Raw genomic sequence first — 23,466 nt, 5'->3', positions numbered from 1 at the left:
TCTCGTGTTATTTAAGCATCAAGCGTATAGTTGGGAGAGAGGCATCAGCAAGCCATTTTTAGCTGGATTGGTGTGAGCCAACTGTGGTCTGCTATTTTTGAACCACTGAAACCTTAACGCAGAGGAAAGACAGCAGTTTTCTAATCTCCGTTTTCCATATCAGCAAAGGGATGATTTTATTTTTAGCTAGTAACTGGAGGAACTGGATGAAAACTCTACCAGAACTTTGCAGATGAAGGTTGGTTAGGTAGTATCTGCCATAATTTGTCTCTTCAGTCACTTGTTGAAGATCTCCCCCTTTTTTCTGTTCTTAGCAACTAAATGCAGATTTCAGCATTGTTTAAGCTGAAACTAGCAGCCAAAGGTAAGAAATAATGGGGAAACACAGGGCATGCACTGACAATGTGCTTTTACACCTTTATTTGGACAAGAATTTATTTGGAAAGAAGTACCAGTAAAAAACTGAATACGGACCTTGGCCATTGATGCTGCACATATTAAATTAAAAGCTTAGACATAGCCTCAATAACCTATAAAATCTGTCTTGGTGTGAAGGCTTTCTCCAGGTCTGTCATCCCCTTCATCAAGAGAGGGTTTCTACTAGGAGGAAGTTGTTCAGTCTGGAAACAGAGCTGTAGCTCTTAAGATCTAGTGGATAGTAGCTGAAATTAGAAAACTGGAACTGCTTATGCAGTTATTTTATATGTGAATTTATCAGCAATTCTTATTATTTTATCAAGTAGCGACTCATGTGTCAGCTGACATGTTTAAATCATGAAAAAATGTCTTTCTAAAAGATAACCTACGAGTAGTTTAGAAGGTATGGACTTTGTGCAGGAATTAGCAGTTGATTTTTTTTTTTTTAGTATTTTCTAGTATGTGAGACCTAAGGCATTGAATCAGTCTCACAAATCCACCTCCAGATTATCTTAGACATTTGCTGGCGTGTGACCTCTGTATTTTTGCTGTGCTTCTGAGCAGAAAATCGCAGATTGTACCCTGGCAGGATGGAAAAGGCTGAAAGTCATTGATCTAATATGGCTAAAACTTGCAGCGTGCTTTTATGGTGTGTTTGTCTTCAGAAGAGTAATACTCTGTAAGTTAAATGCGGTTTTTTCTTGTCCCAGTGAATTATGTGCAAAAGCTACTTAGTTTACAAGAAAATCTTTGTAATGTTGAATGTAGCAAATGAAACCTGGGCTTGTTCCTTTTTAACGCTTCTTCCCAGTCAGTGAGATTATTAAGCAGGCAGATTCATACAACCCATTGCAGGCTTGTAAGAGGTAGAGATAACTGATTTTAACTTAGCAAGTTATGCTTTGGTGAAGACCTAAAAGTTGAAGAAAATTGAAATCGTTTTGCTAGGTAGGCTGCTCAGAGGAGCAAAAGGCAGGTTAAAATATTTTTAACATCACAAACAGGACCAAGTTGTAACAGGATGTATAACTGTGGTAATGTAACGTTGTTTGTGGGTAGTAGAAGTGCATCTTTAAGCAATAAGGATGGAGGTGACAAAACTTCGTTAATTAAAAGTACAGGATTTTGCAGCTCAGCAGGTCTCCATTTCACAGTTAATGGATTGCTACAGGGATTCTGTTACAAACTAGAGGGGGGCCCTGTTCCCCATAGGCATTTTTAGAAATAAAAGTACGAAGTTGCATCCAATTAAATCTGGCCAATAGACCCTCTCTAAGTTTAGCCTTTGTATCGAAGCTCTTACTATGTTTATAAAATTATATATGTTTATAAAATATATATATATTATATAGAGGGAGAGAGAGAGAGACCTTATTCATTGACCACTGAATTGTGGCCTGCTGTGGGATGGAGTTGGGCTGTTCTCCATGCCGCTTATACTCTGGTGGGGGAAAAACAGATTCATTGTGAGAACTTAATGCTGCAATGACGAGAACTGGCAATTGGCTAGAGTTCTTAGCAGAAGTATAGAGAAGCTTTTTTGGTCATACATCTGTGGTTTAAGTTACCTGTGCCACTGTTTCACTGCGAACTCCAGCTGCTGCCCTGTGTGATAGGGGATGCCCGCTCTGAGCTGCGTTACTGATGCCTTCCTGTGACTGAGGTCCATAAAGCGTCTCCCGGTGGAACCAGCAAAGGCGGCCTCACTGGTCTCTCCCAGCATCATTTCCTCTTGCAGTCAGGGACAGTTAGGTGAGCCGACACATGGCATTTCTCTTGCTGCACAAAGGTTCCTTCCCCCCTACTAAAGGGCCAGAAGGAAAGAAGAGTGTTGTGTGCTAAGCATGGAGAATAAAACGCTGCTGCTACTTACAGGTGGCAGGAGTGGCTAGGAACCAGCGAGATGTGAGATAACAATCCAGGGACCAACTTTATTCAAATGCGTGCATTTTCTTTAACATTTATTTAAATAGTGAAACTCTTTGATTGTTAAATTAGCATTAAAGCAGGATGGAAACTGGTTTACAGCCTCTGGAAGGCAGCCACACATCATCAGTGTCATAAATTATGTCCTTTTTTACCAAGATACTGGCTGCCAGCTGAAAGGTTAGAAATAACTTATTTTATTTTCAAATGCAATTTGCAGTTTATCCACGGAGAGAAATGAGCAAAATGGATGCAGCTGTCTTTTAGATTAACCCCATAGAGTCACCAGGCTTGGAGTTCCCAGAGAAGTGTAATGCATTCTGTATTATCTCTACACAACAGGAAATCCCAACCCTACTTGGCATCTGAGAGGCAGAGGTGGAGGTACACGTGCCTGTATCAGGAGAGAGCCTGGGCTGTCGTAATGACAGACCGCTGAAAGAAAGCCATGGAATAACTCCAGGACGTCCATTTAACAGTGGAGTGATGCAAACACAGGTTGATGATGTAAGAGGCCAACTCTTCTAGGGGGGAGGGACATGATTTTTAAAGCATCTTTTAGTGCTGATGAGAAATACCAAATCTTGCTACTCTGGTTAAGGCGTGCTATCTTACTTTGGCTTTTGGTGAAATTTCATCCTTTAAAGAAACGGCATCTTCTGTTTTGGAAAACGTTGTGCCTCGTGCCAAAGATATGACTATGTGAAGAACTCCAGTGAATGGGAGAGGTTGTCATTTTTTTCCAATTTATTTTGTAGTTCGCTTTTTCACTGCAGTTTGTGCATTTATGCAAGCCAGTTTGTCAGGGCGAACTGTAACATAGGAGAGTAAATCTTAAATTAATAGATCCAGTGGCTTAGCATTCGTGTCAGGTTATGTAAAGTTATTTTAAAATGATACATAAAATGATTTTTAAAAACAGTGAGCCCCCTAGGTTGTTTAATTTTCAAATCCATCACTCAAGCCGAGACGGTTTACAGTGCATGTGACACAGCAGAAGAAGGATTACTGTACGTGTGAAGCATGAGGACAAAGATTATTGAGGAAATACCAGAGTCAGATCTAGCTAGGAATCATTACTTTGTGTATAGGAGGTAATATTTATTTACCATATAACTCCATTTGATACGACAATGAGACTGAGTCCTACATTATAAGCATGCAAGTTGTCTGCAATATAATCTATGTGATATAAAAGCTTTTTTTGTCACACAGCTGCATCATTAGAAACCCAGTGACATTTTGTGTGTGGAACTGCAGCGGTCGCTTACTTCTTAAAATACTTTTCTGTAGCATGTGCCTTTTTTAATGTTCAAACAAAACTCATGTCATATATCCTTTCTCGATGTCTTGTGACCTGGGAATGGAGTTTATTGTATGAAAACAGCAAGTAGAAACTGGAACCTTGCAGTGAGAATGTGCGGTTCATTTAAAGTCCAGTTGGATGAATCATTGTTGACGATCTTTTTCATAAGATGGTTCATTGCTGTAGATTCTTAAAGGGAAAAACCAAAATTGTAAAATCATCCTTGAAACAATTTTCCCTGTGTGTTACTGGTGTATTCCTGGTGCTCAGGAAATCAGTGTCAGTGATGTAATGGGAGTTTCTACATCATACTGGTATGTCATTCACACGAAGAGAGCATCGTGGGAGCTGGTGAGATTGATGTCCTCTCTAAGAATAGCACTGATTATAGAACAGATTTTCCCATATACAGAGCCATTTTTAATTCACTGCCTACTGCAGCTGCCAGCCTGCAGAGATAATTCCTTCTAGCAGAATAGCTCTAGATTATTATAGGGAAATCAAATTTGCATAAAAGCATTTTATCTCTCCCCTTTTTTTCATGTCAAAGTTACCAAACATTCACTGTCAGTTACTTTTTTGTGTGTAGGAAGAACTTCGTTAGAATTACATCTTAAGTAAATTTTGTTAGGATTTTTCCGGCTCTTTGTTGTTTTGTGTATTTTAGAATGAACACTACACAACTACAAGTAATTATTGCTAGGGAACAAGCAAGCCTAAAAGAAAGGAAGAGAAAATGGAAAGCTCTTCCAGAGCTGGTTTTGCACACCTTGAGGGACTGATTCCTAGCTCCATTCATATCTGCTTACTTGTGTTCTCCCTGTACTTGGACAAAGCTTGCCAGGATGGGTCCCTATGGTTTAAAAGCACAATGTAACCAACCATTGATCGAAGTGCTGTGCAAATCTGAGTAGGCATTATCCTTTACTGATGAGGAAACTGAGGCACAGGTAAGTTAAATGACTTGCTTTGGGTTGCAGACAGATAGCCAAAGAGACTATTAGTCTCTTGAATTGTAAGTGGTTGTCTGCATGGTCAGACTGTTCTCCACATTGTTATGTCCTATAGCACTCATTCTAACAGATTCTGAGGTTCAACAGGTAAGGGGAACTCCATTCGTTTTTGGGGTGATACTTTAAATGCACTTTTGTACTTCAGCGTGGGTAAGTGCAGTGCTGGGTGTCTCAGAATCTATATATAAGCTGCTTTTTCAGAGGTCAGGGAAATATTGTAGGCAAGTCTTAAGGCAGAGAAATAAATTTTCCACCCATTTGGAAACCTGGGCTTGAAATTTTTCTTAGTTTGTCTTTTCTTCAGTCTTGTTCCTAGGTCAACGAAGAATCGTTTAAAAGTATTTGTGAAATTTGTCTCCTTCTCTCTTAAGATCTCTAGTATGATTTGCAGAATTCTAAAACAGTTGCTGCAGAAGCTAAATAGTTAAAGGAAACACCAAGGTGTCATTCAGTTGCCTGAACTAAGGTGGCTAATGCCATTTGACACAGCCTAGGGCAGCCTCCACCTGCTAGTCCGTAAAGGTGCAGGCATCCCATAGATACTGTCAGATCCAGTCTTGGGTGTGTGCTGTCAGATGCCTGTTTAGGCAACTGAACTGAGATCCCAGATTGACTGCAGGGCTAAGGTGTTTTTTTCTTTTTTGAGCAAACGTAACAGCAGGAATGTAGCCTAACGAACACACTGGCCATGAAGGTAAGATGGTAGTTCAAATCTGCGTGAAGAAAACCATTCAGTACCTTAAGATAGTTTCAGATTCTGTATTTGCTGCCTTACTCCTTTGAAAACTCTTGGAAGTGGGATGGTAGGTGTGAGTACGTAGTCAGACCCTTGTCACAACAGTTGCTTGGTGCGACAGAGCAGAAGCTACACAAGAATGGATTTGTTTGCTTTGCCTTGCATGAGTTGCATCCTCATGTAGACTGGAGGCATCTGGAGCTGCAATTTACCTAGCCTGGCCCAGTGGGATCTTGTGCCAGTTAATAGCAGCTGAAGTGCTGAGTCCTCCAGGGAGGTGCTCCGTGTTCTTCTGGCACGTGCTCTGTAGGACTCAGTGGTTTGGGTTGGACTGGCCAGGAGAGACATGAATATTTATAGTGGTAGTTAGGAGATCATGAACTATTACACAGAAACAATTAATTAGCGACCTCCAAGCCTCTTCTGGCTTCATTGATTTCAGAAGATGGGGCTTGTAGAGGTCTTGGCCACTCTCTGCACTATCAGCAGTAGAAATTATGGTTTCCCTTAACAGCACGTAGAGTTATATTTTTCCCAGGAACTGTGATAGCCTGCTTAAGTACTGTGCTCCCTGTGCTATCAGCTGCTAACGCAGAGTTTATGGTTGTAACAGGCAAAATGACTTTGGAGGATTGTGCTGTAACCTGATAGTTTTTCCCCTACCCTCAGTGTTATAACATGATTTGGTCTTGCCTGTGGACGGAAGTAAATCATATTTTGCCCTCACTGCTAAATTGTATTACGGCCCTGACCTTTATAGGTGAGACAAAACTGCAGTATAATGTGGTTATAGGAGTGCTGTGTTACACAGGGAAAACGTGGTTATCCGAGGGTCCCATGGGAGCGTCCTAAACCAGAGGGTAATCAGGAGTTTGGATAACCAGGAATTTCAGCCTTGCAGATGTGTTGAGCTAAATCAAAGCTTCACCGCTGAAGCTGGGGAACATACGTGAGCCCAGTAAATAGGCATTCAAACGTAACATAATATTCAGTGTGATCAAATGGAGTGGAGCGGGCCCTCAGCTGCTGTGAGTTGTCATGACACTGAAGTGAAGCTATGACAACTAACACCATCTGGGATCTTCCTGTCTTCCCAGATTGGCCCTTCAGTGTTTTTTTCTAGCATGATTCCTTCTAAAAATAGAAAAATTAGAAAAGTCAAGCCAACAGGCACTGTAAGGTCCCATTAGGCAGAAAACCGGAGGTAAAAACATCCTGCTAGCAGCAGCCGTGCCGGTATGTGGGTACAGTATGCTAATGTAAATGCTCTTCCGTATGCCGTGGTTTCAGGCAGAGCAGTGGAAGAAATCGCTTCAAAGAACCACTCTGTGGTGAAGAAGGCTCTAGAAAGCATGTAGTGCAGCAAACTGAGGTGCCCTGTCTGAAAGGAGAGCGGCAGGCCCCGTGCGAGCCCTGCGGAGCACAGGCCGCAGAGGCAGCGTGGTGCCGGACGGGGCCTTGCGCCCTGCTCCTGTGGCTTCCCCACGAGTCTGAGTGAAGCCTTCCAGCCTAGGTGCGCAGGTCCCGGCCCTGATCGCTGGCAGCTACCGATCCGTTTACCTCGAGCCTTTCTTGCATCTTGTACCTAAGGGCGAGTCCTTACTCTATGTAATACGGAGCTGTGTGAAGTGCTCTGCAGGACGTTGCGATGATTGCTTGGCTACTTTCAAAGTTACTAAACGAAGTCCAAAATTAATTGGAAGGCTCTCAGCATCTTCAGGGTTTAACAGCGAGAAGACCCTAAATGTTTGCACAGTTGCGTCGTCCAGAAGGATGTGTAATGTTAGCAAACATCTTTGTGTTCCCTTTTGCAGACAGCTTTTGTCGTCCTGCTGCGTAAGCCTGGCAGTGGGGACTGCCATCCTTCAGCCACTTAGATATTGGACTTTGCTGGGTCTATATGTGAGTGTGTGTGTGTTTGTGTGTGTTTGGGTGTATATGCCTCTGCGTGGAGAGGGGGAATGCTTTTGTGCGTGTATACATGTAGTGCTAAATAAAACAGTACAATTGTGTTTCAGATATTAGTTTAAAAATTTTTTATGCCAAGTAGTTCTCCTGCTCAGTCCTCTCCACCATGGCCGTTTCTCCATTTCTAGTCTGATGTACTTCCCATTCATGGGAGCTGAGTATACAAGTGGAGGAAAAGGTGATTTCACAGGCCCACAAAGTGTATTTCATTTTTAGTATAAGCTATAGATTGGGCTTTGGTAGCTGGTTTTGGTTTTCTCCTTTATAGCAAAAAGGGATGGAGGCATTTTGCTAACACAGAAGTTTAGTTTCTGGGGAGCCTTGTAGTACGTAGGAAGATGAAGCAGCAGATTCTTAAGCAGTATTTTTTGTTGATGTGGATGAGGGTACCCTAGGTTACAGAGTATGCAGCTCTGTAAATCCTTAGAACTTACGATTTGCTACGTGGAGTGATTTCTGTTGCTTCAACTCATAAGTCATAAGAAATAATACTACGGTGTATTTTTTTTTTTTGTGCCAACATTTGAAGCACAAAATACAAACTCATCTATCACTCAGAAACTGTAGCAGGCAGACTACTGTATGATTGAAATGTAAAATAATATTATGTACTTGGAATACATTTCCTATGGACCAGCCAGCTCCCCCCGTTGTGCCATCTAACATACTAGAGCCTACAGTTGTATTACTGCAATTTTGATGTGATTTGAGCAGACATAAAAATTTATTATGTCAAAGTTGTTAAAAAAAAATGCTTTAAGCAAGCATAATTATTTACTGCTTTTCTGCAGACTGCATTAGCTGATCATTAACTGTAATTAAAAATAGCTTTTGGTGGATTTTGTAAAGAAAAGAGTGAATTTCATTTGGGCTTTTACCATCTTGTGTACATGACAATCTTGACAACTGTGTACCAATCGTTATGTTCTTGTAACAATCAGATAAGAAGAGACTGATCAATGGAAGACATAATAAATTAAGGGTATAATAATGTTGCTTGTCAAGGTATTGTTTTCTAAATAAGACCTGGCTTGCAATTTATCTGGTATATTTATATTAAATTGGAATTACACTTAGAGATTTGTATAATTGACTTGCTTTGCAGTTTAAAGAAAAATAGATTAACTTCTAAATTGTGTGTTATTTGCTGTAAGTACTGGTGATTAGTTTGGTTCAGGTGTAGGGTGAGGGAACCAACAAACTGGAACAAGAGCCCCGTCAGATGAACAGCACCATCGTCCTTTACAGGTTACATTGACAGTGAAATTAAGTTTTTCTGTTCCCTACAGAGAGTTCTTCTCTGGGTTTTCAGCAGAGAGTTGGTGTGTTCTTAGTGGTTTACTTTTAAGCTTGCCGTTATCAGCAGTTTATTGAAGCAGCTGTACAACACACAATGTTCTTCTGCATAAGCATTTTGCAGAGAAGGTTACAGCATCATCCAGAGCCACTCATGAGGAAGCTAACCTAAGGCTAAAGTAAAAGGACAGAAGTGTTTTTTTATTGATGATGCACTAACCCATTGGGTTTAGAACTGTGCCTTCTGGTTGACTTCTTGCTTTATCTGAAACCCAAAAGACAAAACTCAGTGACCAAGCATAATGGTAATCTAGTAGTGAGAAAGATGAGTAAAATAACTGGGGTTTTTATACTTGAGCACTTCCGTTATCGTGGTTGGAGTTTTAGATAAGGAGCTTTGCACAATCTGAACAGGCGTCAGTGTTGGAAGAAAGTATATGGAATTAGAACAGCGGATGTGCTTTTTTGGAAGGGAATCAACTTCTGTTGCAGGTGTAAGTTTTGAAAAATATAAACAAGAAGCAGAGTCCATGCAACAGTACCATCAATTAAGTTGGTTTAATAGAATTTCAACTTGTTAATAAAGCAAACATTTACTAATCTTATCTCTTGTAAGCAGGAAGGAAGTTAAAGTGCACAGTAATGCACATTGCTGTCAGGAAAAGTGGTTTATAATATCATAAGATATAATTTGCAATGAAGCAAAACCAGCAAATGGCTACGTGGGAGCACTCTTTATCCTCTTGATTTAACTTCTTCCCCTCCCTTCCCCCTTGGTAGCTTTTTTGTTGTTGTTCATTTCTCCAGTTTCGTGCATCCTTAGCATTTCCTGCTGTAATCTGCTTGGATATCAACAGCCTGGCTGTGCAAAGATCATACTGCTGGATACAGACGAGGTGAGGGATAAATGGTGTGAAATCGCCTTCCCTCAGGTTTTTTCTTTGCCTTTTCCCTGTGCTGAGCTACTTTGAAGAGCGATCGGCATCACAGCTTAATTACACTCCAAGGAATGCTCTGATATCTTTGAGACTGACAAATGGTGGTCTGAGGATGGAGGGAGTGTGTTTGTTGAAAAAAATCACCTGTCATTTTTAAAAAGGTGAATATTATTGATTGATAATGAAACAGTCATGTATTTTCCTGTCTCATCTGGCTGATTTTTCCCCTTTTACACACAGATCTTGTAACACTCTCAGTGCTACCAATAAGAGCAAGGCTCTTTGCTTTTAACAGAAGGCTAAGTCTTGACTAAATGTAGGTTCTGAAGACCACGTTAGGATTCCTGAATAAGTGAACTTCCCGGAGCCATTAAATTCCCAGCCCTTTCCAAGTCAGGGTGCTGATATTTGAACACCTCACTTCGGGCTCCTGTTACAAATAATAGCCCAGAGTGTGAGGGAGGCGTTGGGAGCGCTGGAGTGACAACTGCGGCAGTGTCCCACTGCTGTTGTGTCGAAGAGAATGAATTGCTGATTAATTCTATAGTTTTGCATGCAATACTGATTTCTGAAAGCACTCCCCACCTCCTTTGTCTGGAAACGATCCCATAGTCTGCTGACATTTGAAAGAATATACAGCTTATCTGTTGTGAAGTCCACTGAAAAATAATTTACTATTCACATGTTAAATATAGGGGCAGTTGGTCTTTTTATACTGCTGCAATAATTCTGTGAGGAAAATTTCAATGATGAAAATGAAAAAAAGTTAAAATAGTCATAATTTACTGCTTTAGTCTGCAGGGCAGCTGTTTTCTGCCTCTATCTGTATTCTAATAAGTCTTTTAAATGAAGAGATTTATGAGATTATTTTAATTTTGATGTCTTTTTAATGCTTCATGCATTTTAAATACAACCTTTTAATAGTTTTTGAGATTGAAGAATTTAATTTTATTTTATGCTGCAGAAATAAATGTATTCTCAGGAGACTGCACCATTATTACAGCTTTTTTTTTAATTCAACATATCTGGCATATACAACTGTCGTACTAACCAGTAATGCTACACTTAGCGTCAGATGCAAGGCATCATTAGAGTTTGAGAGACAATCTGGCTACTAAAGGTACTTAAAAAATAAGGATAAAAAAAACAACTTAGCAAAACTCTGGTAGGCCCTTCCAGCTGTTCTCAGTGCAGCAGAATAGGTGCGGTGCTGCCGCGCGAGGTGCCTCCGCATCCCTGCTGCCACCTCTCCAGTGCATGGCTGTGCAAAAGGCTGGCTCTGTCTTAACTCCTCCCTGTGAAATCTGGGTGCTTCTGCTTTGCTTTGGTTGCAAGGTGTTAGCAGCAGGCGTGTATTTTATGGAAGAGCAGAAGGAAATGGACAGAAGGCTTTAATGGAATAGGAGGACGTGGGACAAGCTCACCTAATTTTAGCAGTTTGCAAACACAGCATGTAGCTGGTCACAGACCTTTTCAGAGGTGAGGTAGTGGGTTTTGCTGGAAGGGCATGGTGTGTGTGTCCAGCAAGGCTGGGAAGTACGTGGGGATGGGGGCTGGCCGTGTGGCCAGTATCACGGTATCCGACCGGGTGAGCAAGCAATGCATGTCGCAGGGGCAGTCCCTGCTGCTGCCCCAAGGTAGTCCCACCTCCGCACTGCCAACAGTGGCAGCAGGAGTGGCTCTCTGCAGCTGGAATCCTTGCCAGGAGTCCTGAGTGTTACAGCTGTTGGCACATCTAACTATTTTATATTAAAAATAAGTCTGTAGTGGTGTTTGAGAAGATGTGGCACGTGCTCTTCAGGCGCGGTCAGCTCTGTTCCCTGCAGAGAGGGATCGGGACCTTGCTGAGCTCCAGGATGATCCTGGGTTTAGCTGACCTCCTCTCTTTTCATGTACTTGGGAAACATGTGAATGCATTTCTTACAGCCACTGTTGCTGTACTGCCTTGCATGGACGCCCATAAGTCAGCCATAACCACTGTTCTCCCATCCTCCTAAAATACTTCTGTTGAGATTTGGCAAGGCTCAAGCTGTTAGGCACATGAGGGATCGCAGAAGAGCTCTTAGTACCCTGGGAGAACATCCTCCAAATCGTACTTTCTGCCTTGCCTTCAAGCAAAGCTTGAAATGGTCTTAGAAGTGACTGGAAGATTCCCAAACAGTGTGAGAATCTCTGTACATCTTACATGTATTTTATTGTTCAGGCACTAGGTTTCAGTATATGCATTACCTCTGGGGGAGTTTTTCATATATGGGTAGGTGGAAATTCTGACTGAGACAATAAATGAAGAATTTGTGACTTAAAGGAGCAGTTCAGAGGTAGGGCAGGGAGATGTCTGCTGTGTTTTTATTAAGAAAGATACTGTAATATTGGTTCTATTGAATGCTATAAGGTATGCCAACAATTGTGCAGTGGTTCATATGGGAATTCCTGAGTAATGTAGGCTTTTTTATGGATTTGATATTCACATAGATTTCAGTAGCCTCCCAACTGGATGAAATAGCACTTACTCTGTTAAGTGCCATCTACAGATAGATGACTGCAATGAAAGGACTGTTAGGTATCTAAACAGGTAGGAATCATCTTAAAAGAGGAAGAGGTTTTTATTTGTATTTACTTGTAGCTCTTTTTCTGTTTTCTTTAATGGTATGTTGTTCTTTGAGGTGTAAAAAAAAAAAAGTATTCAGCATAGCAACTTATTTGAAGAATGACACAAAAATGCTTTTTGCTGATGATGCAAAACTGGGAGGAGGGGTGGATATACTGGAGGGTCATGCTGTCAACCAGAGAGACATTGGCAGGCTGAGGAAAAGGTGGTGTACAGTGACAGGACAAGAGGCAATGGGCACAAACTGAAACACGGGAAGGTTTGTCTCAACATCATGAAGCACTTCATTCTGTGAGGGTGACTGAGCACTGGCGTAGGTTGTGGAATCTCCCTTCTTGGAGATGTTCAAAAGCTGCCTGGACATGGTCCTGGGCGCAGCCTGCTCTGGGGGGCCCTGCTCGGGCAGGGGCTTGGACCAGTTGGCCTCCAGAGGTCCCTGCCAACCTCAGCCATTCTGTGAATATTTACTCTGGCTATGATTTGTGTAAGACAGGCATTTGAAAGAGAAAATATTAATTTAATGGCATATATGGACTCTAATGCATGAAAATATTTTGGGAGAAAACATGAACACTGGAATGTAAAGCCAAAAAGATAGAGTGAGCAAAGCAAAGACTGTGTTCAATGAGAAAATTGACTGAGAACTTATGAGATCCCTTGGGATTTAATAAGTAAAGCAACTCCATCTAATTCAGGAAATGCCCTGAACTGAAAACAGTTGGAAGCTCTCAGAGGAGGGGAGGAAAGGTCGTATATTATTCCTTGGGCACCCACATCTAGCCACTATTGAAAATAGGATTAGATAGACTCTTGGCCTGAAGTGATAGACTGGTCTTACTTGCCTCTCTTATGAGGGGTTCAGTCACTGTAAGGTGGCTGTTACCTTGTTAAGTCAATACGCTGCTAGGTTAGAAGAGTAAAGATCAGCAATGGGAATTCATATTTGGATGAGTAAAATCTGAGAGAAAAATGTATTTACTCTGTGGTCCCGTTACAGGGATGGAAGTTCTGCATGATGAGGTGCTGGCAGAACCTGGATGTCTGGCTTTGCACGTGTCTGCCCTGTGCCAGCAGTTCTCTGGATCAATTAGTGAAAACAAATACACAAATCATTTCCGCATTGTTATCAAGAGATACAACGGCTAAGTCGCTCAGTGAACTGAACGTCCACGTTTTGGTGCTAATTCCTCTGCTGTAGTGTTACAGGCTTCTGAGATTTCTATAATCTTAAAATGTAAGGCATAGAAAAAGTAATCTGTTAATTATCAGAGAAGGAAAAAATAGGAAGTGAGTAAAAGCAGGCGAGAGCCAGTATCTATCTTTCCAGCTGGTTCTACTTATTTTGAGCAGTTCTGCCTTCATCTGCCTTGTGTTATTCAGGCTAAAGCAACAGTATTTGCTGTGCATGCATGTGAGATTTCAACTACCACACTTTAGGTTTGTAATTAAGAAATTAATTAAAATACTATACAGTTTACTGCACAGTCTATCAAGAGAAGGGCAGTTTACAAGATTTTCCACGTGCGTGCTATAAATTCAGTGCTACAGATATACAGAATCATATTCACACTGACATTACTAGTTATCCTCCTCCTGCAGAGGAGTATCACGAAAAATTATTGTGAAGGGCTGGTTATAAAGTAATTGTCTCAGCAGAAATCTAACCTGTAAGAATGCAAACTTTAATGCTGGAAGACCAGCATGGAATCTGAAGTGAAAGTAGAAAAGAGTAAGCAGAGAGATGTAAAAACAAAGCAAAAAATAAACCCCCAGACTTCTGAATTTGCCTACGGTTTTCTGAGGCTACTGGTGAGCTTCTGTCAACCTTGTGTTGATGCCTATTCAGTAGCAATATGTCAGAATTCAGAAGTACAAGTCTGAAAGTTGTAATTCACTTCTGTGCCATTAACAGATGCAGAGCCTAAATTTCAGACAGTCTGATTTTGGGCTACGTGATGTAATTCCAGCAATTCCACTGTCTGCAGAATCTGTAGTTAAGATTAACTTAACTGAAGGCGCTAACAAAGATGCAGCTTTTTGCAGATTCTAGGCTGAGAGTGAGCTCACTTTCAGTGAAATTGTGGATTTCCTACTTTTGTATGTTACCAGACAAATAAAGGAGAAATACTTGAGGTAATACTGCTCATTAAAAAAAGTGCCTCATAATGCTTAAGGTGAATTTTTGGAAGATAGCATGTGTAAAAGTATTGCCAGGAAACTCGTCACTTCCCATCTTTCCAGTGATGAAGGTAAGAAACAGTAGGGGAAAGAGGACACGTTTAAAACAGGAGTACATAATGCTGATGTGTGGATGGTATTAACAAAACCTTCTTCTCAGTTCAATTACCCTATTAAAAGCATCGTGCCTTACCTGCCTTGAGAGGTATCTGCTAGAAGTGATGCAACAAAAGCCATAGGAAAAGATAAGAAAATAGTATTGGTAAGAAACTTTAAAAACAGAAAGTGGGGCAGACAGAACCAGACCTTTCCTTTAGTATCTTATCAAAAGGAATTGAATGAACTTCTGTAGCACAGTAAATTATTGATCTCTTTCAAGAAGGTTTCATCAAAACTTCATCAACACAGTTGAAGCTTTTGCACATCTCTCAAGAGATGCTACGCAGTGGGTATGAATTGGGATAAACGATTCTTTAAACATGAAATGGCTCCTGCCTCCCTCCTGTATTGCAGCAGCAGCGCATTGAAGTTGGACAATGCCAGTCAGTGCAGACTGTCTTGGAGAGTACAGTGGAGAAAGCTGATAGATTGTTATAGAAAGGGCGCTGGTGTTAAACTGAAATCTGACATCTCTGTGCACGCTGAATTACTGATTAAAGTTGACATTTTTTCGGGAATTACAGTAGTGTACTACAGGGGACAGCTTTTTGCCAGCAACCAAAAACTTTCGTTGAGTCCCAGAAAATACCTCTAGAGTATTTGGTCATTGGTGCTACTGGCAATAGTATAACATGGCCTAAAAAGGTCAGTCAGATTGTAATACTGTAATGGGGAGTTTAACTACTAGAATATATAATCTAGTCTTTGCTGAAGTGACAGATATATAACTATTGTAAGAGGAGAATTGTGAGATTTCCTTTTATTAGATGTTCAAGTAGATACTAGGGCACAGCAAGATGCCCGAGTTGGCTGCTTTATTTGAGTGCTCTTTATTCCTACTTGAACATTGAGCTTTTACTGTTCTAGAGTCTATATACTCACTAGTAAAGCTCCCTTCCATGCACCACAATTTCTATTAAAATTAAAGGACACACGGAAAGGAAAGAAATGATGAAATATAGGATGCATTAGCTTAGACAGTGCAGAGTTAGGAGGAAATAGGAATAACCCAGTTTTGGGTCTAGAGCTATTGCTCCTTCTTTTACAGGAGCAGTCATAGAAGGAGAGATGGCTTGTGGACAGATTTTTTTTCTTTTCCTTCAATGCTGGGAGATGCAAACTGGCCCAGTATCATCTTCGTCCTTTTGAACCTGAGGAGAACGAAGGAAAAAGAGTGTTTGGCTCACAAGGCTTCTGACGTTTGGCTCCTACAGGGACAATGCCTCGATCACTGAAGACTGATTTATCTTTGTGTCTGAAATGAAGACAGCAAATGGCAGAGTACTGTGTGCTGTCTTTTACCCTGCAAAGCTCTAAATGGCTTAGCACCTGCCTGCTTCAAGATACTCCTTCCTCCTCCATCATGCTGTCCAGTTTGGTCAGCAGGGCCTTTTGCGTGCTGTGAAGGGAGGAAAGGTCCAAATGTGACTTGTTTATGTGGAATGTTTTTGCCTTCCAGCAGGGCTCTTGCTAGCTCAGGTGGGTTGCTCGTTAAGTGGCAAAAGAGAAAGCTGTCGGCCCCTGCACTTGGCATCTCCTCCCAGGAATACAGCGGGTTGCGGTGAATGTTTTTTGGAGTTTCTGTAAGGCTAAACTTCTCCAAAGCAAATTAAATTCCATCCTAGATGATGAAATATAAATGAACATGTTGAGTACTAGAAACTTGATAGCTCTTTGTGAAGCAGTTGAGGAGCCTTTGTTAAGTACTGAGCTCTCCACCACGGTACGAGACGTATTTATTTCATGTGCATTTAATAATTCAGTAAAGATGATGCCCGAAACGCTTAAGTACAATGAGGAATTATTAATTTTCTGCAGCAAGGTAAAGGCACTACGTATGATTGCCTCAGAGGATATGCAAGATGCAGAAAATGAAATGAAATAAATAAAAAGTGGCAGGTGACTGGTTTCTGGGTGTTGCGAGGTGGATTTATTAATTGCTAATACAGAACGAAGTCATGAATTACTCAGTCATTGCCATTGTTTCAATTTTATGACTTTCTTCTTAAATACAGATTCGTTAGGAAGGAATCAAATGTCACTGGGCAGTGAATTATACAGAAACAAATTTATGCTTGTGAATGCTGATTTCCCATAATAAGTTATGACTTTAAAAGGACACCATCAAGGTATTTTTCATAGTTTTGGTGCAACTTTTTTCTTTGCTGTTGTCTATGATAAGCCCTTGTGCTTGGGGTAAGGAAAGCTATGGTATACATTTCTTCCCTCTTTTTTGCTTGATAGTGTATGAAAGAGGTTTGATTACTGTAGTTTTTCCTATCACTCATTTAAATGTTCATATATTTAAGTAAAAGAGCATTGAGATATTTTGCTTTTAAGTACATATGTTAGAACTATCTACATTGTCAGGTGTAACGACTGTCTGGCCACCTTAAAGATGCACAGTCTTTGAGAAAGGCTTTACCTTGGAAATCTCGGTCTGGTTGGGCTTAAACACCTCGCTGCTGTAACCGTGGAGCTGGCTAGGTCGTGTCCGGCCTGCCAGGAGGAGTTTCACGCTCCGGTGGGCTTTGCAACGTGATTCCTGTGCTCACGGGCTCTTACCTCGCGTTCCTTGTTTGGTCACGGAAGTGTAGTTTGTGGTGGTTTGAAGCTTGAACTAATGGGGAAAAACAATGGAGAAACAGCTTGTGGCTCCACGAACTGTCATGCGTGTGAAAACACCTCCGGACAGTTCGGTTTGTGTCACTGCTGCTCTGCTGTGGTGAGTGAAGTAAAGATCAGAGTCTGAAAGAAATTTTCTGGGCTACTCTTGGTTTGAAACAGTGAGTGGATAACTGTGTCTCCATGGGGCAGAGCAGGGTAAAATCGAGAGCAAGGTACTCCTTCAGAATGTTGCATGGATGTGCTTTGTGTGCGGAAAGCAGTGTCCTGAGTCTTGGCCAAGAGCTATGGAGGAGTGGTATGGCGTGAGGTTCTCACACGGGTCTCCATTTGAGCACGACACCACGCTGATCGCTTAATACGCACTGTCATAAAATGCAAGGTTTTCCTTTTGGCTTAGCTCTTGATGCTTTGGCCACGACCTTAAAAATGTAAGCCATACATATATGTAAAGGACTGAATTTCTACCCAATTCCTTCTGCATCTGTTTAATTTCTTTCGGGGCATGCTCAAATACCCTTATAGACGCTTTTTAGATGTTTGTAGACGTTTTAACACCATTCCTAGAACGTTCCTTAGTCCTTGCCTAGCTGAATTATTTGTAATTAACTCAATTTCATTTTCCCTTTGTATTTGTATCCTGATGCCAAAGCAAGGGTGAGGCGCGCTCTTCGCAGTGCTGTCGCAGTCGGGCGCGGAGAGCTGCCTGCCCTGCCGCTGCCATCCGTCTATTGACTTCTCGCAGCAAGAAGCGGGCTATAAATCCCAGGCTCCTTGGTGCCGGGCTGGGCTGTGGGGAACTGCAGGGAGCCCCGATGAATTGATGAACCCTGAGTTGTTGCCAGCAAGCCCAGCGCGTCTCTGGAAACAGACAGATATTAAAGGCCGGATTTGTAAAGGCGTGAGGCATCTAAGGATGCTTCTGGGCACCTCGCAGGAGTTGAGGGAAAGGCCTTCCGTGTCCTGCGGTACCGAAATAGATAGTGCCTGTCCGTAAGGTGCCGTCTTCACATTTTTCATGGCTCAAATCAGAGCCAGGTACGTGACGGGGGGCTGGAGCGTACCTCTCCAAGTGCCTGCCGAGACGGGAGCGCTGTGGGCATCGCTCCTTCAGCAGAGCCGACGTGACTCTGAGAGTTGTATGCTTAAATAAATTAGTGTGCAGTTTCAGTGGGGCTGCGCGGTTTTGTGGGGAGCCCGAGTGGCTTGGAGATTAATGAGCTTTGGGATATATGACTAGGAAACGAACTGTGGTATGTGGGTGACATGAAACACCAAGGGGGGTCCATAACGTGAGGGATGATGCAAATGCATAACAAGGCTGTCTGCGTTGTCTCCCTTGGATCCTTCTGGAGTCTTTCTTGGCTTGCCCGCTGTGGTCCAGCAAGGCAAGCTGGTGTTCTGCAGGTGTATATGGCATTTCTCCAAGCTAATTTTGGGATGGGGAAATTCCTTTTCCAGCTTGCAGTTCTTTCTCCGTGATCAGCGGAAAAGTTGATGAGAAATGGAGAGCCCGAAGAAGAGCCCGTGGAGAGTGACAGCTCAATCTATAGGTACTCCTGGGGGAGATGTGAATGAAGGTTTAAGGAATGATGTTATAGGAACATGTGCCTTTTCAAGATTTGTTAAGTGCTTAAAACATTTTTAATGGATCGCTTTGTGCCTAGGCATAACTTTGTTTTTGTAAACAAACTGGGTTCTGAAATGCCACGCAGACAGAACTTGACAGTGCAGATCATCTCGGTATTTGCTGTTACATATATCTTTACGTTAGTTCAGTTCATTTCTGAGACAATACTCTGGAAGAAAACATAATTTGAATTAATTATTTGCGCATATGGCATATGCCTGATGTCAGCTAATGCTGTATTAAGGATAGACATGCTGGGCACACATTAAATAATAGAGTAAATATTTGTATTGTTTATGATAAACTAGTTTCTTCTGCAGATCTTCATTCTTTGTGCCTCAGTAAACATTCCCATTGGGCTTATTTACTCTGATTCATATAGTGCAATATGTTAAGTGTTATAAAAAGTGTGTGTTTAAATCTAGGTTCTTCTGCAAGGCCCCACTGTGTTTTCAGAGCAATTGTCTGTTTAGTAACACTTTAAAATAATACTAAAATCATTATGGCACTTTACCATTATATGGAATGTTTGATTAGCATTAATCACAAGGGTTTGTTTTGTGTCAGAAATGCTTCTATAGAAATTCCATTGTAATCTAACTGTAATGAAACAGACATTTATCTCAACACGCTTCAAAATATTTATGTCAAGTCATTATTTCAGGAAAGAGTGTAAGACTCAGATGCCCGAAGTTGTGCAGCAATAGAAGAGAGAAGGATCGTTCTTTTGGATCAAGGACCCTGCATGAGAAATTTACAAACAATCCCTTACCTTGGTAAACACAAAAAGGTGTAAGAACTAATCCTCTGGTTTTAGAGGGTGGAGGACAAGAGCAGACAGTTGCGGTCTGGTAGATGTTGTGGTCCATCCACGTGAGGTTGGGAAGTCTGATGAGCGGCGCTTACAAACACTCAGGTTGACTTCCTGACTCCAGAAGGTGACAACACTGGGTATCCGAACGTTTGTGTGTGTCTAAACTCTGCTCTAGTTGTCCCTGCATTATTCCTTCTTATTTTCGTGTGCATGTTCTCAAATGTATAATGCCTTGAAATATGTTGAGCAGAAAACGCCACCTGGCAGGACGTGCATCTACGTGTGTCTAGATACTCGAACAAAATAACAAAAATGACAGATCCCAATTTCTGGGTGACTTGAAATAGAACAGAAATAAAACCAGCAGTATCATTACGTATTAAGAAAAGAGCAGGCACTATGAAAAGGCTTTAAAATAGGAGTAACACCATGATAATCTTGACTGCAGACTCTGCAGTCCAGCCTTGTAAGCAGTATAACTCTCTTGAGAGTAGATGACAGAACTTAAGTCGTAAAATGTGCAGAGCAATAGATGAATGCAGGCTTCCCCTTCACCATTATTGGGTCCTCCTTTTTCCCAGGCTGATGCTCTTAGTATATTAACATCATCAGTATCATCATACGTGCCTAAGATCTCCCACGTTCCCAAAGACAGTATAACCATTAGACTTTCAGTTAATACAGATAACAAAAGGCCCCTAATAAGTAGTTTGGCTTTCACTTCAGAGGCAGAATAAGGAGAGGCTAGGGATATTTGCTGCTAATTCACATATGCTGCAATGGGAAAGAATTCTGCATTCAGGAGCCAGTTAAACTGCAGTGGCCAACGTGGACTGTTATTTGTTCCACCTTCTCAAGAGGTTTCAGGTCTGTGTTCAAGACCCACAGCACGCATTTGGCAAGGCAGACGTAATTCTAAATCGCCTTTGCGCTCTCTGAGCTTTGGAAGAAACGATGGCTGCTGCAGTCTGAAGCTGTGTCCAGAAGGCTGTGTGTGATGGCCCTGCTGAATCTGCTGCTTCCAAGGGTGGAGGAATAGGAAAGGCAACTCGTGTCGGGGCAGAGAGCCCTAGGTGTGGGAGGCAATGATCATCTGTGGCTGCCAGAGGCTGATTCAGATTTAGGATAAGTGAAGAACTGCGACTAATATGACGTGTAGAAAAAGCTCTCTGTTTTCATACGTGATCTTTGATGAGGTTCATTATTTTCCTTTTTTTTTTTTTAAATGTAGCCATGGCTGATGTAAGCCTGACAATTGCATCAGTTTCTGTAGTTTATCTTGAAAATATATTTTTTCCCCACAGGTTTTGTTCAAAACCTAACAAAAAAATCAGAAGTTCAGAAATTTGCATCCTGATTTTGAGACCCTACCCTGATTTTTTATGCATTCTTAAAGATTCTGATGGTCAGTTTTGTCCACGGAGACATTAAGTAGATAGCTGTACGTGTGACTGGCTTGGCACAGCACTGATATGGGTAGCCCCTGCTTTCTGTTCTGCTTCACAGCCGTGCCAGCCAGGCATTACGGCTCCTCGTGCCCACTGCTTGTTGTGTCACTGATCAGCTACATCGTGTGGCCTGCAGCACAGGCACCTAATCAGTGTGTAAAGGAATCGAGAGTTTGTTACTTAGGGGAAAATGGGGATTAAAATAAAAAAGATTGATTTTTTTTTTTCGGTGTCATTTAGGACTGGCTTATAATAAGATCCTGCTGCATTAGACAGTCTTTGCTTCGATTCTTGGCAGCGCTAGTTGGATTAGGAGTGTCTAGCATGCCACTGAAATCCGGAGATTGTGTGCCAGGTATTAAATAGTGGCAGAAACCTAGTGAAAAGTGGGAAAGCTCGCTGTAATAAACGACTTGTTATTTTCTTCAGAATGCAGGAATACATTTTGTTGATTGAGGACTGGATGTGTTTATGCATTTTCAGTTGAGATGAAATGATTTTGTAGAATAATTCTCCTAACACATCAGAAATATAGGCAATCAATTTGTATTAAAATATCACAAGTTAAGACTCTTCTTAACGTTCTAAATGATCTATACTTGGAATATTTTCAACTGGTTCTTGAATTATAAGAAGACCTTCTGGGTTCTTCTTGATTGGTGTGACTTGATTCGTTAGTCTTGCTTTGTATATGCAACTCCCAGAACGTACATTTGTATCTATGGGGGACTGTGATACAGTGTGTGTTGTTACTCATTTTCACCTACATTGTCACGGATTAATAAGACCCAGGAATTTTTCTCCCTGCTGCAATGCTGAGTTCTCTTTGTGTGTGTGTCTGAACTGTTGCACGCTGGTTCACGTAACGCATGGCAGCAGAACTGGGGATGCACAGCTGAGAAGTCGATACGCCAGTTTTGTGACCCAGCTGGTGACTGATTTGGCCTCAAGGATGAATTTGAGTGACTGCAGATCGTCTTCACTCTGTCCCTACTCTAATGGCCTCATGGGATGCCTTCTGCCAACCCACATTTACTGGAGAGTGACGCGCTGCGGCTGTTCTGCCTTGCACCTGAAATCCAGGTGGAGGGCGGCACCAGCACCAAGGGCCGGTGAGTGCAAGAGCAGACGTGCCAGGGAGCACGATGACTTTTAAGACCATCAGGAGTGTCTGCACCAAAGCCACACGTTACAGAAAAAAAAAGAAATATTTGTAGCTATTAAGAATAGAGAACAAAATAGTAACTATAACGCACTGGCATGAAAAAGAATATGCATGATGCAGTCACATGCAGGAGTATCTTAGGATGATTTCTGAATTTTGGAAGAAAAGGAGAAATGTAATCTTGTTGAAGTTCAGCAATTATGTACCGTAGTTAATTAATCATATAATTAAGTAAAATGAGACCGTATTTCTTGAAATGTGTCAGATAATTATGATACATTTTGGTAATTACGTGTAATAAATTTAATTAAACATATAATTCAAGGAATCAGGAAAATTATTCCTTGAAATGATTTATCCTACCTATAGGTCAGAAAGATCTGTGATTTTTTTTTCCCCCCTTATGCTCAGCTATGACCTTATAATCCAATCTTTTCTGTTTTTGACGACATTGCAGATTTCCAATATTAGCTTTTTGCCTTAATATTAGCTCTTGGTCAGAATTTTTCTTGGGATTCTTTGATCTTTATAATAGCATTGGTCACCCAGTATGAAAATCCTTGGATCTCTCTTGTTAGATCATTGCTCAGAAAATAGATGCTACTGTTATATTGTGCTGATTCTTGCTTCATTGCCGTGAAGTCGTGCAGGGTATTTGTAAAAGAAGATAAAGAAGAAGGAAACAAGAGGGAAACAAATATTACCCAAGTGTAAGCCAGTGTGCTCAGAGGTGTTTTAATATGTTTTATTGGCATTTGCCTGAAGCATCAAGCACACAAATACTCTCCCTTGGTGTGGAGGGCTAAACTGACCTCCCTTTCAAGTAGCAACGTTTTTTATAGTTAGTTCTCATTTTCATGACTGCTGTGAGGAAATTCTGCTGCCGCTGCAGATGATACTGTAAGAAAGGGAAGCGGTGTAGGAAAACCCTATAAAATCATGCTCGTGATATTAATTTTCTCACCTCAGGCTTAATAATCATTTTATGGTCATTTTTGAAAAGTTTTTTAGCTATAATGTTTTATCTGTCTTTATGGTCTCTTATGCTGTATTTAATCAGTGTAATTACAGAAGGATAATTAAATATAATGCTACTTAGTTATAAAGATTTTAACACTATTACTATTAATGTAACTAAAAAAACCCTTGTAAATCTGGGTGTCTACACAAGGCAAAATATTGGTGCAATATATTTGATATGCCATTAAAAAGGAAACGGTGGTTCCTTTTCTGTGGTAC

At 41.3% G+C, this 23,466-nt stretch overlaps 1 protein-coding gene and 1 long non-coding RNA gene across 5 annotated transcripts in view; both read left to right on the top strand.

The window, feature by feature from the left end:
- Positions 1–23,466, top strand: part of PPARGC1A (PPARG coactivator 1 alpha) — a 360,670-nt gene that overhangs the window by 43,513 nt on the left and 293,691 nt on the right. The window lies entirely within an intron of this gene.
- Positions 1–23,466, top strand: part of LOC106035766 (uncharacterized) — an 84,087-nt gene that overhangs the window by 42,331 nt on the left and 18,290 nt on the right. For all 4 annotated transcript variants that reach the window (XR_010830983.1, XR_007157778.2, XR_001206965.3 and 1 more), the window contains one exon: positions 2,686–2,850. This is a non-coding gene — a long non-coding RNA (uncharacterized lncRNA). The remainder of the gene's footprint in view (positions 1–2,685; positions 2,851–23,466) is intronic.

The sequence above is a fragment of the Anser cygnoides genome, chromosome 4 (genome assembly GCF_040182565.1).
Source record: "Anser cygnoides isolate HZ-2024a breed goose chromosome 4, Taihu_goose_T2T_genome, whole genome shotgun sequence".
Classification (NCBI taxonomy): Eukaryota; Metazoa; Chordata; class Aves; order Anseriformes; family Anatidae; genus Anser; species Anser cygnoides.
Note: the sequence above shows the minus strand (reverse complement) of the source record. Positions and strands in the feature narration are given on the sequence as shown.